Here is a 10,409-nt window from a genome sequence, read left to right as displayed (position 1 = left end):
GTGATGCCGTGGCGGCAGGAAAAACGAGGATGATAGCAGCTAGCAGCTGACCTGATGACATCAAGGGTCCCAGGTTAAGAGGTCCCGGAGGTTTGGCCTACAGTAGCCTGCCTACAATTTTAAGCGAGAACAAAAATACATAGTTTTTATATAGACTTTTGTATACATTATACATTCTAGTGTATTATCATAATTTGTTTAACATGTGCAAATATTTTTTTTTTTTACCTCAACGTCCGCCTGTCCACCTTCACGGACCCCGCTGTGAGCTGGCTGGAGCTCCATCAGGGCAGCGGCATTTGGTAGTCCAGTAACCCAGAAACGGTGACTTTGCGCTGGGTATGGAGCGCCACGGGCTGCCGGCCATGGAGCGCCGTCAGGGCAGCGGCATTTGGTAGTCCAGTAACCCAGAAACGGTGACTTTGCGCTAGGTATGGAGCGCCGCGGGTTGCCGGCCGTGACGGAGCTCCAGCCAGCTCACAGCGGGGTCTGTGAAGGTGGACAGGCTGACCGGCAAGGCAGCTGACCGGCCGGCTGTCACGTCAGACTGTGGAGATTCTTAAGTCCGACACAGTTGGACCAAATTTGCAATTAGCCATAATTTTTCATAAAACGGCCCATATTTGAGTTCTACAGATTTGATTTCTCGCATAAAAAAGTCTCAGAAGTGAATTTAGTAATGAAATAGCAGACGAACAATGTATAAAATTTCTGTGCAGTGTGTGTGATGTGGTGTGCAAGGAGTGAGGGGAGGGGGAGGGGGACTGCGTGTGTGTGTGTGTGTGTGTGTGTGTGTGCGTGTGTGTGTGTGTGTGTGTTTCAACCAACCAATCAGTGTGCAGCTCATCTAAATATTCATGAGCATACCATATATGGGAGAAAATCTCTCATTTCATTCAGGGCTTTCTCACAGGGTTGCATTAGGGCCCATAAAACAGCACCCGGGCCATTTTCAGCCCAACCAATGTTACATACCCTATTCGGAGACCTTAAGGAACAGTGTGAAATACCCTATATAATCATTCTATCACCCCTTTAAAAATCAAGTTTACTTACCACTTACTTACTACTCCTGATTCATGCAACTTATATTGAGATGACTTACCACATACACATAACTTTTCTATGTTCTGGGAAAGTTTTGCAAATAAAACTTTCATAGTTTAATTGTGTTGACTTCGGGTCACATTGGCCCGTTTTAAATTTTTGTTTTATAATCAGAAAATATTGGATGTAGAAATAAGCGCTGAAAATGTGTGGAAGAAAAATTTTAAAATTTAAAACGTTGGAAAAAGCAAAAACAAATTGTGAAAAAAAGGCGTCACAAATGTCAGAAAAAAGTGTTTTTTTCAAGGTTGAAGGGAAGACAACACATGGGTTAAAAAAGAAATTGACTTGTTGCAGCTGAAGGTTTCCTGTCAACTGTTATAACTGTAAAAATGTCTCCTTCATAATGACGGTATATGGTAAAAACTATTTTTTTTTAAAAACTGTTGGAGTAACAATTGGCGAATGAAAATTGGCAGCAAGGCTGATTGGCTGGCAAGGAGCAGTTAAACATAAAGTTTAACACAACAGCGACAAACATATTGCAGCTACAGCCTAATTTATAATGAGAACAAACTGGTGGAACTCACTCTATTTTATTAATATGTCAACATAAAGAAGACGATTGGAACTTGCTTTTGTGCAAGTTAAAAAACTATAAACAGCAGGCAGAGATTACCATAAACCTATATAAATGCCCTAATGCATATTTAATTTTACCCAAAGCATTTCAAGACATTAAAAAGCAACACTATTACTAATGCATAGCCCACCGTGTTTTAGAAAACAACATGTTACTACATAAGATTAATTGCTCCACTCTGGTGCATTGCGGTGAAAAGTCAGATTCTGGTTCCAAAGGGCCTGAGGGTCAGTTCTGGTTTTAAGCCAAGTTGTTCAGTCAGAAGGAGTTCAAACAGAGCTGGCAGGGTGGAAGGAGTCCGTGCACACCTTTGTAGTTTTCTGTTGGATAGTCGAACAGATGGCAGAAGGGTTGCTACCTAATAATCTTGGACACTGTGTGACACTCTTGTCCTGAGCAGTTGTCTTGCTGGGTAAACGAAGACAGACAGACACACACAAAGACACACACACAGACAGAGACACACAGACAGAGACACACACACACACACACACACACACACAAGCTGAAAGGTTATCACGACTGCTCGGCTTTCAAAACTATTTTGTTTGCTGTGGGAAGTTAAAGGTGCAGTAGGTAAGCACCACCTACAGCCTGTAGTGCGATTTGCAAAAATCCACCGCTCCCTGTTCAGATAGAAGTCCTGGATCTTCCCAATTCTACCTACAGCACCTTTAATGTCGCTGAAGGATGAAGTCTCATAATTATCTAATTGCATCAGATGATGTTGGTGCACAAAACCTCCACAGTGTAAACCTTCTAAACCTATCTAACCCGATTCTTCCTTTATTGTTCTTAATTATGAAAATAATGTCGCCTGCAGGGGGCACCCACATTTTTTATTCCAATTTAAATATGCATACTGAATTATTACATGCTAGTGCATACATTCGAGGGACGGATACATTTACATACTAAACACTCCACATGCTAAGATTTGCATACCGTTATCTCCATTAAATGTGAAGAGTTTAGACACAGCCAAAGTGTGCATCTGGATCCCATTTCTCCCCAGTATAAAACGTCAAGAAGTGGAAAGCAGCCATTTAACTCTCTCCTTCCAACTACATATTACTGCATTAATGGAGAAAATCAATATGAACATTAGAAGGCACAAATTAAACATTAAGCTCTGGGTTTTACTCAGCAAAGTTATCAACTGATAAACTGACATGAACCTGCTTTTCAGGACTGATCCCACAAGGTGGGGACAGGCTACACATCTGCTTTATTTGAGCACAAACTAAACATCAAACTAAATTCCCAACTTCAACTTCCAAATGCTTCTTGTCCCCCTTGCTACATGTCCTGTTTTTGGTTACAGTCAGAGGATCACTGCAAATCCCAGAAGGAGAACACACGGTTACTGACGTATTTATCAGGCTGCTAATCAGGCTCTCCACCTACAGCCAGAACTGAAACCACACATCTGCTTCAACAACTTTTTACACGTTCTTTTAACGCCACTCTTTATTCTATCATTTTATTCACCAGTAAAATGGGTGCTGGTCGATGTGTAAGTGGCATCATAATTTGATACCTTTTTATAGAGGAAAAACAAGCAGTGCTAGATATTGTGTATTTCATTTTATTTTACTACATAATTTATCAAGTACAAAATTTGATTTGAACCCATGTGATCGTGTCTTCTCAGCAGGTGACACAATACCAGTGCTTCACAACAACACCAGTAAAAAAACACCGATTTGTTTCACAGGTGGGGAGTTGTTTGGTTCACCTCTGTATTAAAGCAGCCATATTATGCTCATTTTCAGGTTCATAATTGTATTTTAAGGTTGTACCAGAATAGGTTTACATGGTTTAATTTTCAAAAAACACCATATTTGTGTTGTACTGCAGTGCTCTCTCTCACTGCTGCAGAGCCTCTTTTCACCTGGTCTCTGTTTTAGCTACAGAGTGAGACCTCTTTTCTTCTTCTTCTTCTTCTGTACTATCTTTGATTGCACTGCACATGCCCAGTAGCTCAGATGTAGATCATGTCAGCTAGCTAGCTCCATAGACAGTAAAAGAAAGGCTGTTTCTACAACTTCGGTCAGTTACAAGGCAGGATTAGCTGGGAGACTTCTAAATGAGCGCGCACATGTAAGTAGTTCTTTTGTAGATTATGGTGAACTTGTGTGTGTTGTAGCAGTGCTTTGCTACTGAGAACGAGGTAGCATGCTAGCGTTAGCATGCTAGCGTTAGCATTAGCGTTAGCATGCTAACGCTACGAGCTAATGGTTGCGGTTAGCCTGCTCGTTTTGGCTTGTGACGTCACAAGCCGTACCGATTTTGAACAGCTCACCCAGAGACTGAAGGCAGGACACATTCAGAAACTGTATCTCACTCTAAACAGCATGGATGGATTTTTTTTCAAAGTTTGTATGTGTGTGGAAGCACCAGAGACACAACATAACACCCCAAATCCCAGAAAAAGTGATTTTTTCATAATATGGGCACTTTAAGCACTTGAAAGCAGCTCCATTTCACGGCGAAAGAGAGGAAGAAAAGAAATGGAGGGACTGCGCTTGGTTTCCTGCAACAAGCTCCAGCACAATCAGCTGTTAAACAAACTCTCGGGCAATTAAGTGCTAATTCTAATTCTAACCCTGAGTTGTTGTTTTTTTCTTGTGGCAGAGATGTTCACCGTTTACTGTACAGGACTCTCACAACGCCTCAAAATGTACTGATCGGCAGTTACATTATTGGCCCTCGCACCGGACGTCATGTTGCGTTTCTCAAAGACTTGAAGCCTGAAGTCTGCCTTTGGGGTTGAAATTGGATATCATGTAAACATACAGGCTACGTTTGGTGGCCTACGCTTTAAGCATCCTGTGTTCAAGCATCAATGTTTTGCCTGCTGAGTTGCTATAACATTTTAGAAATCATGTTGTTCCAATATTCAGAGTGTATTTTACATGCACCATCATTACACTGCATTTACAATTAAACACAAGGAACAAGTGTTAGTTTTTAAGTACATCGGGTGACTACGAAATGTGCATATTCCATTAAAACTCTGTTTTCAAACTGCAGTCACTGCTCTTCCAATTAAAATGTATTAACAAGGCTGTTCCCAAGTCACTGTGTTAGTCTCTGAAGTGTGCGCGTCTGGTAGTGTGTATAACTGCACATGGAGACCATAGGCCCTCCACTGCATCTCTTTCATTTATTCCCCTGGAAATATAACCAGCTACTCTCCGACTGTATATGTAAGTTTAAGTGGTCTCAATGCACTTCAATCCACTTATCTCTTAGCGCTACATTTCACTGCTTAAGATAACTTTTAGTCATTTAAAAACAACTAAACAACAGTAACCTGAGGAGGACATTTCATATTTGAAAGCACAGTTGAGTGCTATATTTAATTTAGGGAGTGTACCTTTAAAATAAACAATGCATGGGTCCTTTGCATGTTTAATTATTCTTAACCTTTTTTAAAGTCTGCTTCACATTCACACTCCCATTTCATCCGACCCAAATATAATACATATGCAAAAAAAAGGAAAGAGTTGGCATTGAGAAATATACTGTACACATTGCAATTGCCTGCCTCGGATTTTTCTCACTATCTTGTGTACAATACATAAGTATTTGCATGAAAAACATTTGGATATTGTGACTTTTCAGGTAGCTATGCAAGTGCGTGAAATGGTATACTCAGGCACACGTTATCATAACTTGTTCAGCTAACAAGAAGTTTACAGTTAAAAGACCAACTTGTGTCGACTACCAATCTAATACTGTAGTAGAACATCATGTGTGCAGTTTCTTTACATTTTATTATGAACATTTTAGTTGGGATTTAGGCTGCAGAACCTACTACTTGTCTGTTGTAACCATAGACTGTATATTAATGGACAGCGCATGTGTGACGTCACCCATTGGTTTGTGGAGATCTGCTATCCGTCGTCGAGTTTGCCGTTATGGGTGCAGCCATCCTGGTTGTGGATGTGACGATTTTAGACGAGAGGGAGGAGTGAGGGAGGAGCCCTTACACTCTACGCTACGTTACACACTTTCACTGGCAATCACATCATAGCCACGCCCTAAAACACCCCCTGCTTTATTGCCGGTTTTAAAATCAACGGGACCATAATTCAAATTCACATTCATTCTGTGTTACAGAAGACTTAAAACTAGCGATTGAGACCATAAACTCATTATGAAAATGTTTACTGAGGTAATAAATCAAGTGAGAAGTGGGTCACTTTCTCATAGACTTCTACAGAAACCGACCTCCTTTTGCAATCGCACGTGTCGCCTCCTGTTGGAATTCAGATAGAATGCAGGTTTAAGGAACTTCCTCCTTTGCAGCACTTCGCTGAACCGGATGCATTGTCCATTAATATTAACAGTCTATGGTTGTAACCTAGTTGATTGCAGAGTTCAAAATAAAAATGTTCACATTCCTTCCTGAAAGCTACACTCAATGTTACTGCCATCCCACTTCTCCAGGATGATTAAACATGACCACCACATGGTGTAAAGGCTCTTAAAGTAGAGCACAAACAATGTAAGCATCTCAAAACTTTACAGAGAAAGGGCTGTTCAACACACACACACACACACACACACACACACACACACACACTTTGGTGTAACACTTTTTTGCTATGTATTCCCAAATCAAATACTGCACCTCTAAACATAAATCTGCTTTGTCAGCGGCTGAAATTTGAAAGTTTCCGTGCCCTTTGAATGTGACACAGTTTCAGTGTCAGCTGCAACTGGAGAGCAGTGATAGTGTAACATTCCATGTTTTTTTAACGGAGTTGGAGAAGAGAGTTCCAAACTTTGCCCTCAGTCTTACATCAAGGACATGTTTTTAAGTTAGCTTGATCAATGGAGAGTCTGCTGGCATGAAGATATGAGACTTGTAGTTTGAAAAAACACTGGACTCACTTCAGAGAAAGCCATTGTTCTTGCCAGTTAGGAGATTAAATAAAAACACAAACCAGAATAGGAAGTGAGGTTCATGTTAGAGGTGCGTTCTCAGGCTGTGTATTCGCAATACACAAATGTGTTCACTATTGGTATTGCATGAACTGATCCCTAGAACCCCAGCTGGTCTCACAAACATTAGGCTACCACAGTTTGGTAGGAAATGCTTGCAGTCTTCTCCGAGATGCTAAATAATGGTGGATAACATTATTTTGCATAAATTACTTTACATAAACAGTTGGATTTCTTGGTGCAGCAACAAGTCAGCATCAAAACAGCTCATTTAAATTGTTCTTCCTGTTGGGAGAATCTGGCATGCAGCGTGGTACAACAACTAGTTCAGAGAACATCGTGTATATCTATGGATACATTTTGATAATGCATGTCAAATCCTGATGGAGGCAACACACTGCTTGTACAGGTCATCGCGTCGCCACCAAATTAGAGCACTTCAAACTCATTCTTTGCTCAGATGTTCCCTAGTATCAGAAAATATAAAAAAATTATTTTATTAAGGCAAGGTTCTTGTTTCGGCTGCTTGTGTGAATATATTACACATCTTGTCGAATTACAAAATGGGTTTTTGTGGAGAAACAAGTTTAAAATCTTTAAATTGTATCATATTTGCACCAATATCCATAAATTCTTATCCTTTTGTACGATACAGACTACATGCTTATCTGGTTGTTGCGACTCCCCTTTAAAGAGATTCTGAAGAACATTTTTTGGTCTATAAAAAGGTTGATATAACACCCCCACTACTACTAACTCACCCTGTGGCTTAGCCTATTCTTTAAAAACTTTACATTTGCTGTCACAAACATCGATCGTATGGAAGGTTTTTATCTCCCAACTAGTCATTGGATGCTGATTAGAATCACATATGGGATTTATCTGTGATAATTTTGTGGGTTTTTCTTGTGACATCTTTTACACAGTTCTTAACACTTTACAGCACTCACCCTTTTCAAACCGTCAGGTTTATCCAAAATTTTAAAAAGGGACATCATGAAAAACACCCTTTTTCAGTGCTTGTGCAAATACATTTGTTTTTTTTTTTTTCTCAACATTAAAGCATGTAAACATGTAGTAGACTAAAATACAAATATTAACTTAAAAATGAGCATGAGGTGTCTCAATCACAATCATCTACGGTTCAGCAATAGTTCATGCTTTCTGCCCATTTAATTTCCTTTCTCAGTGTGGCTCTGAATTACCCCCGAAATCTGAATACATTTACATATCTTGTTTTACTGTTTGAGCTCTTCAGTATGTCTTCCTAAATGTAGGCTATATGAAGTGCAGCAAAAGTCGGAGACAGAGGGCCAGATGTACTAACACTTTTGTGCCCACTTCAGGCGTATAAGTTTCGCAACGTGCACGTAAAAGCATGGCGAGGTATGTACAAACAGGCCGCGCTGAGGTAAAAGCACAGACTGCCTGTCTCGGGAACTGAAAATGGCAAATTGCGCTTTTCCGTGTCATGCCTATGCATTCATGGGAGGGTCAAGGGGAAAGTAGGAGTTTCCCATAAAGAGATGGGAGGGGAAGCATAAAGTGCGCCTAATTACGTATTCTGCGGTATGTACAAAAACTGCATGTGAAAGGGCGCCTCTATTTTGCGGTGAAAATTCTCCGCCTCTTAAAAGCAGGTGTAAACCAGGAAGCGGGTTTCCTCTCATATGCCTCCTGGTGAAATGGCAGCAGTAATCCGAGCAAGACGAAGACATAGGCCAAGGAGACGAGCTGCAAAGATTTTTGCCACAAGGATCACACTTTTTCAGTTGAGTGAACACGAAATCATTAAGCGTTACAGATTAAACAGCCATGCAATATTACAGTTACTGGAAGAAATCAAAGATGACATTGAATCTCTGACTCAGCGTTCACATTCCATTCCAGCAGTTGTTAAACTCCTCGCTACATTACAAATATTGGCATCAGGATCATTTAAAACAGTCATAGCAACAGTAGTGGAAATATCGCAGTCTGCACTCAGCCGTATCATAGCACCAGTACTTAACGCTTTGCTACAGCGCAATTTACGGTATAGTGGGCGGAAAAAGGCGTTGATTACCCGATGAACTGCAGGTTTGGTAAATACGACGTAAGCTGGAGTATCAGAGCGTGTGCTTTCTGCGGGTTGGCCATGGCGCTGATAACGCTACATTTGCAAATGTACGTACATCTGGCCCAGAGAGCGAGAACAAGCACCGCAAAGTCCGACTGTGTTTAATGAAGTTTTTAGAGTGAATGAATGGAGAGGCAGGTGTGAGAGGGACAAACAGATCAGCAATGAGTCAAGTGGAGCTGAAGTGAAAACGATGACGTGAATGTGATGGTGAAATAACAGGATGAGCGAACACCCCCAATGACTGCTGCAGCCTCTGCTGCTGCTGCTGACTGGGAGAGTGAACACATTTAATGAAAATAGTTTTCACTTGCCCAGACTTGTTTTTTTTTGCAAATACAGCATGGCCCAGAGGAAGGTGTCAGACTGCTTTTTATTTTATTTTGTGTAGGTAATTTCACTTCAGGAAACGCTGTGCAGTAAAATAAACTTAATACCTGCATAAGCCCCGCAGTGGTGTGCAGACAAAAAAATATGGTAATGCAACCCTGATAAGATACGGCATAGAAAAATAGAATTTAAACATTAAATGGTAAATTAAAATATATATCTGGCTTCATCCAAAACTGTGACTAGAAATAATTATGAGGAGTTCTGTCACCTCATCAAAGTACTGCTGTTGGAAGATCATTTGAGGACTAATTATACCAGGACAACTCTACATTTCCAGAAATGTGGCAGCTCAGCCATCAAGCAAGAGCTGTTCTGAGGCTGCAGAAATGTTTCTGTCTTGAGCAGACATTGCCAAAGCGTTTCCATTTGAAAGAGGCTAACTATCAATAATATGCATGCTAATAATGCTAATGAAATGGTTAAACATCTTATAAATATCACATTTTCCTGAGCAGAAACTCTTTGGTGGCCTCCTCTGTTTGACTGTCTGTGACAGTTGTTTTTTTTTCCTCCATTCATCCTGTCTGTTTGTTTCTGCCTCTATTTCTGATTCCCTCTGTTAGACTGATTCTCCAGTTGATCGGCCATGCCTCGCTGGCACTTGTTTGCGTCCCTGCATCTTTGCCCATGTGTACAGCATGTCCTCATTACTAAAACATCAAACGTGTTGCATTAATGCTCCCTGACAGCCCCGCCTTGCCTCCATTGATGTATGCCTAGCTTGACATTTCTCCAGGATCCCCAACCAAGCGCTCCCGCGTCTCCCCACCAGCCTCCAGCACCATGGGGTGGAACTGTTTGTTTTCATCTTTTTGTGTGTGTCTGTCCCCCCCTGTACTCTGTGTGGACGTCTACAGCATCCCAAGCCTTTTCTCAACACCAGTGGTAGAATGCAACTAAGTATATTCACTCAAATACTGTTTACAGTTACATTTCACATGGAAATGTACTTTTGACTCGACTACATTAACACTACATAGTTACTTTTCACAAAAAAAACATATATATGCTTCTATGATATGATGCAGTACTATACTACCAATCTAAACAAAGTATCTAAACTTGGCTCCACATTGATGAACTACAACATGAAAAAAATGCTCTTACATGTATGTATTAGTAATAAAACCAGATTACTATTCTATAGTGCCAAATAGTACTATTCTAGCGCAGAGAGAAGCCAAACACCGTTTATCTAAACACACTGCCCACAAGAAGATGACACAGAGCTGATTTAAAATCAGCAAAGTA

The 10,409-nt window shown here is 40.6% G+C and overlaps 1 long non-coding RNA gene across 1 annotated transcript in view; it reads right to left on the bottom strand.

Moving 5' to 3' along the window:
• LOC116066074 overlaps positions 1-10,409 on the bottom strand; it is a 194,131-nt gene that overhangs the window by 136,499 nt on the left and 47,223 nt on the right. The window lies entirely within an intron of this gene.

Source organism: Sander lucioperca, chromosome 19 (genome assembly GCF_008315115.2).
Source record: "Sander lucioperca isolate FBNREF2018 chromosome 19, SLUC_FBN_1.2, whole genome shotgun sequence".
NCBI classification, from domain to species: Eukaryota; Metazoa; Chordata; class Actinopteri; order Perciformes; family Percidae; genus Sander; species Sander lucioperca.
Note: the sequence above shows the minus strand (reverse complement) of the source record. Positions and strands in the feature narration are given on the sequence as shown.